The sequence below is a fragment of the Dromiciops gliroides genome, chromosome 6 (assembly GCF_019393635.1).
Source record: "Dromiciops gliroides isolate mDroGli1 chromosome 6, mDroGli1.pri, whole genome shotgun sequence".
Taxonomy (NCBI): Eukaryota; Metazoa; Chordata; class Mammalia; order Microbiotheria; family Microbiotheriidae; genus Dromiciops; species Dromiciops gliroides.
Genome location: NC_057866.1, coordinates 135826503 through 135832823, shown reverse-complemented (window position 1 = coordinate 135832823; position 6321 = coordinate 135826503).

Here is a 6321-nt window from a genome sequence, read left to right as displayed (position 1 = left end):
TTAATTGTAAATGAACAACTTGATAAGAACATCTAGACTATACCTATACATCTATTTTAGATATATAAATATGTGCACAGAAATATAATAATTATATATGAAGGCATATAGATGCTAGTTAAGTCCAAATATATATATATGCACATATTCAGAAGTTAGCAATAGAAAGTTTCCCTCTAATTACAAAAGAGATGGAAGAAAAATGGGGGGAATTATGATAAATTTATCATATATTTAAAATGAATAGCAAGTTGCACATGACTGACTTGCAGTTTCACGTGCAATCATCTTTTTCCCCCTATTCTACTATGTTGTAAAAATGCTTATTTCTTAAGTTCAGAATAAAATAAATAAAATTAAAAAAATAAGCTAGCAAGAAAGGTGTTTTCAATTGAAATATTTAATGATCTCTCTTCTCAGAACTACACAGTTGGAAGGAATCTCAGAGGCTCTGTTTATTACCCATCCTTTATATGTGTGTGCATGGACTTGTATGATTCTCTTTAAGTTACTATTTTTACATAGTAGAAGTTATTCTTTCTCATTTCTTCATTGGCAGATATATCTATTGCTATATCTATCTATCTATCATCTATCTACCTGGCATTTTCTCCTTCCACATCTTTTTCCAGTTTACCTCTTTCTTGGCTAGAGCCACAAAACTATAGGCAAATACACATATATGCATGTTTGTGTGCATATACAAATGACAGGGTTCTGGAGGACTTATTATCATTCCATATGAACAGGAGGTGAAGAAATAGGCAATGATTAGAGAAGTCTTAGTGGTATATAATAGCCTTCTTGATATATTTGCAAGACTCTCCTATGGACCCTGGTCAAATCACTTGATTCTCCATCTGCCTCAGTGTCTATTTGTAAAATGAGTACCTCACAGGGTCATTTTCAAGATAAAATGAGAAAATATTTGGAAAGTGCTTTGCAAGCCTTAATGTGCTATATAAAATCTAGATGATGATGATTACACATTGCCTAAGTTTTATGAAAACAAGTCAAAATTTCGGACTGGATAGAATGATTCTCCTAAACCTGGGTTTCTTAACCTTTATTTTGTGTGACATGGAACCTTTTTGCAATCTAATGAAATAATGACTTTAAATGCTTACTATAAAGCACATAGTATTACAAAAAAATCAATTATACTGAAATGCAATTTTCAAAATATTTTTTTAAAAAATAAGGTTGTGGGCTATGGTTTAAGAAACTCTGCTTAAACAGATTTTCCTTTTTGTGCTTAGGACAGCCGATGATCTACAAGACTAAGTGGAATATTCCCCTTAGGGAAAATTATTGCAAGGAGAATGAAATGTAGCTCATGTCTAAAAGTGATTGCCTATATTTTGGCTGCTACTGCCCACTATCCTTAAAGGAGATTCCATATGTAGATCCCAGTCCTGTGAATGTCATTAAAAATTTCTTCTCTGATATTCTTTTTGCCCTGAGAGAAAAGGGATCTATGCATGGTGTCATCCACCTTACTGAAGGCAAAATGGGGCCAATTGGCACACATACAATATAGGCAGATTTTAAAACTCATCAGGAAAGAGCTGGCAAGCAGCAGTAATTTTCCCTGATGAAAATCCCTTGATCTATTTTAGAGGAAATGTCTTTTAATTGTATGCAGGAGTTCAAATGGACCACGAAGCTCTATAGTATAGCAAATCTCTGTACAGTTTCTCCACAGTTTAAGTGAAGCATTTTCATTACTTCTAATTTAGTTAATTACACTTTACCTGCCTAAAGTCCCATGGCAGCCTCCATTGGATGCAGCGGTTCATTTCCTTGTTCCAAACTGTTGTGCAACATTGTTGGCAGACTCCTAAAACCTGGTACCCCTTTCCCTCACCTCCAGGAGGGCTGCTGTTCAGTGTCATCAGAGATAAGTCTCAGGAGCAATGTCTCTTAGATGACTTATAATAGACCAGAGATTCTTAAGGTGTGAATACAAATCTTGTTGCAATGAGATTAGTCTGGTAGCTATTGTTCATTCTTTGTTCTAAGAATCACTTTATTTTTTTGTTCATTTCTTATTTATTTTGTCTAGAAGTTTATTTTATCATGTATTCTCATAACTGAATTCAGGTTGTTTTTTATTCCCTAAGTTTGGAAATGAAGTTACTATTTTTTTTTCAAAGTTGTATCTATAATCTAAATCCCGTGAACTAATCATGTATTAAGTCCTGTTGATTCTACTTTACAATATCTACTACTTTCTTCCATTCACAGTGCTACTATGAAGTCCTCATTTACATTTACATAAAATTTTGGGATAGGTGCTTCACTGACTAGTCCCTTAACATAACAGCCTACTCATTCTCCTTTTTATTTCATCTTACAAAAATAAACAAAAATACACTTGGAACTGTGGACTCTTATGGTTGGAAGGGATGGACTTCAAAGGTTATCCAGTACATCTCAGTAAGGATTTGCTCTATTATCTATGACAAACCTTTCAAGTATTCAAAAACACTGATTGTGTCCTTTCTCCACCTCCTAATCATCTCTTTATCAGACTAAACATTCCTAATTTCTTTTTGCACCAATACTTATTTGACAATGATTTGAGTTTCCTCACTATTCATGCCTTCTACAACCAATTTCCACAGATATGCCTGAGTTATCCTCTTAAAGCACATCATTTTTTCTGTTCAAAAGCTTTCTATTTTGCTTTTCTGCTTACTGGAATAAAGTCCATATTTCTTAGACTATTATTTACTGTGTAGGATCTGACTAAAATTGTCCTTCATGGGCTGTATTTTCTACTATCATGCTTCGTGGGGTAGTTAGGTGGTACAGCGGATGGAGTGCCAGGCCTAAAGTCAGGTAGATTTATCTTCCTGAGTTCAAATCTCTCCTCATATAGTTATTAGGTGTGTGACCCTGGGAAAGTCACTTAATCCTCTTTGTCTCAGTTTCCTCTCTGTAAAATGAGCTGGAGAAGGAAATGGCAAGCCACTCCAGTTTGCCAAGAAAATCCCAAATGGGGTCATGAAGAGTAAGATGTGACTAAAATAAGAAAACAATAACAGTTGTGCTTCATCAGAGTTGTGCTAAATCAGAAGTGTCAAAAATCAGGCCCCACAGAACTCTCTAGTGGCTCTGGAAGCAGATTAAAATGCAATCAGGAAATATTTAACAAAATAAATTAAAATAGAATAGATAATATTAATCAGTTATTTTCTAGTCAAAATACAGCCTGCAGAGATCCTTATTAAGGTTCAGTGAACCCTGTTTTTATTTCAGCTTGATGGCTTTGTCCTGCATTATAGCCAAATAAGTATATTGTTTAGATTTTTCTACATATATCATGCATTTTCTCAATGCCATGTCTTTGGATGCACTGTGATTTTTGTTCAGGATTCTATACTGTCTATCCCCATCCTTCTAGATCCAGCTGAAATGGTGTTTCTTCCATAAAATTTTTCATGATTTTGAAAATCAGATGCATTCCCCCTCTATTTGTATACTCCATGGTGATTAGTTGTGTCTTTCCTATAAGATGACATATCCTAACTTCCAACATAATGATTTCTGACATGTCCTAGCTATTTTACCATTATCTACATTTCTTGAATGAAAGTTCTGTTTTTCATTTGCTTATCCTCAACAAGATTATACAGAATTAGCTGATATACAATACTAGATGTTCAACAGTTGTTTTAAATTAAAATTTATAATTTATAAGCAAATTTCTAAGCAAAACACAGAACTGGGAAATAATTTCCAGCAAGTTTCTTAAATAAATTTCTCAAATAAGGAACTGAGCCAAATTTACAAAAATAAGAGCCATTTCTCAGGTTGATAAATGGTTAAAGAAAAGAACCATAAGGGGAAAAAAATGCTCTAAATCACTAATGATAAGTGAAATGAAAAATTAAAAGAACTCTGAGGTACCACAAAAATATTACAAATAAAATGTCTTTTTTCTTTTCTTTCCTTCCTGTATTTTCATTTATTTATTTATCTATCTATCTATCTATCTATCTATCTATCTATCTATCTATCTATCTATTCATTCATTCATTTATCTGTCTGTTTGTCTGTCTATCTATCTATCAATTTATTTATTTATTTTGGCATGGCAATGAGGGCTAAGTGATTTGCCTAGGGTCACACAGCTAGCAAGTGTCAAATGTCTGAGGCTGGCTCTCAACCTAGGTCCTCCTAAATCTGGGGCCAGTACTTTATCCATTACACCACCTAGCTGTCCCCACAAATAAAATATCTTAAGGAAAAAAGTTAGGAAGAAGAATTTATTGAATTTAATCTCTCTATGTAGATATAGGTACAGATATTCTATAGAGAGTGAATAGGGACTATATTACAGAAAGAATTATAAGTCAGAGGCAGCTAGATGGTACAGTGGTTAAAGCACCAGCCCTGGATTCAGGAGTACCTGAGTTCAAATCCGGCCTCAGACACTTGACACTTACTAGCTGTGTGACCCTGGGCAAGTCACTTAACCCCCATTGCCTGCCCCCCCCCCCCCAAAAAAAAGAATTATAAGTCAGATATGCAGACACTGGCATTATTTGCATAGATATGATAATGAAACTTTCTGGAAACTAATGAGATCACCATGAGAGCTCACTGATTAAAGTCTGTTATCCAAGGTTTTAGAAAATTGGTACGAATGTATGACTATTGACCATTTTTTCAATAGATAGTTAAAAGATATGGCAAATTCAATTAGATTAGGAGTGAAACAAGGATGGAAATTTTCTTCATTATTATTCAGTATCATACCAGAAGTACAACTATAGCCATAAACCAATAAAAGAATAAATTAAATTAATAAAAATAGTAAAGAAAAAAACAAACTATCACTGCTGATGATATGATGGTATAGTTGGAGAATGTGAGAGAATCAAGGAAAATAACAGTTGCAACAAATACCAACCTTAGTAAAGTTTTAGGATAGTAAATAAACCCATATAAATCATCAGAATTTCTATCTATTACCAACTAAACCCAACAAAACCTAGGAAGATAGAAGGAAAACAATTATTTAAAATAATTGCAAAGAGTATAAAATACCAGGGAGTCTATCTGCCAAGGCACACACAAGAACTATATGAACATGATTATAATACAATCTTCACAAGTTAAAAAAAATTAGATACAAACAATTTGAGAAAAAAATTAATTACTCATACATTGGCTAAGCCAATATAATGAAAATTACAATATTGCCAAAATTAATTTATTCAGTGTCATACTGATCAAACTACCAAAAGATTATTTTATATACCTATAAAATACAATTTAAAAATTCATTTGGATGGGGAAAAAGGTCTAGAATCTCAAGGGAATCTGAGGAGAAAAAATGAAGGATGGTGGCCTAGTAGTATCAGATATCAAAGTATATTTCAAAGTAGTCACCAAAAAATAATAATTACTAGATAATATTAGAAAAAAGAGTGATTGATCAATGAAATGCAGTAAATACAAAATATACAAAAGTAAATGATTACAATAATTTAGTGTTTGATAAACTCAGTGATCCTCACTGTTGGAACAACAACTCACTATTTGGAAAAAAAAAAACATGGAAAAACTGGAAAGTAGTTTGAAAGAACTGCAGTATTGACCAACATCTCATACCAGGTCAAAATAGACGTAAAAAGACATATTATAGGCAATTTAAGGGAATGGAGAGAAAATTATTTGTTAGAACAATGAATAAGAGAAGAGTTCATGACCAAATAAGAGAAAGGAAGGATCATAGGATATAAGACTATGTTTTATTAAATTAAATTTAAAATGTTTTACACAAATAAAACCAACCCAGCCAAATTTATAAGCAAATCACAGAACTGGGAAATAATTTACAGCAAGTTTCTTAGATAAATTTCTCAAATAAGGAACTGAGCCAAATATATAAGAATAATAAGAGCCATTTCTCACTTGATAAATGGTTAAAAAATATGAACAATAAGGAAAAAATGCTCTAAATCACTAATAATTAGTGAAATTAAAAATTAAAAGAACTCTGAGTTATCACCTCACACCTATCAGATTGGTTAGTATGATAAGAAAATTAAAATGACAAATGCTAGAATATGTGGAAAAAATAAGAACATAAATGCCCTATTGGTGAAGCTCTAAACTGTTCCTAAAATTATGGAAAAGAATTTGAAACTGCCCAAAAGACTATAAAATTGTGCATACCCTCTGACTCAGGAATACCATTATTAGTTCTGTACTTGAAAAGATCAAAGAAAAAGGCCCCATGTGTACAAAATATTTGTAGCAGCCTTTTTTATATTAGCAAAGAATTGGAAACTGAGGGGATTCCCA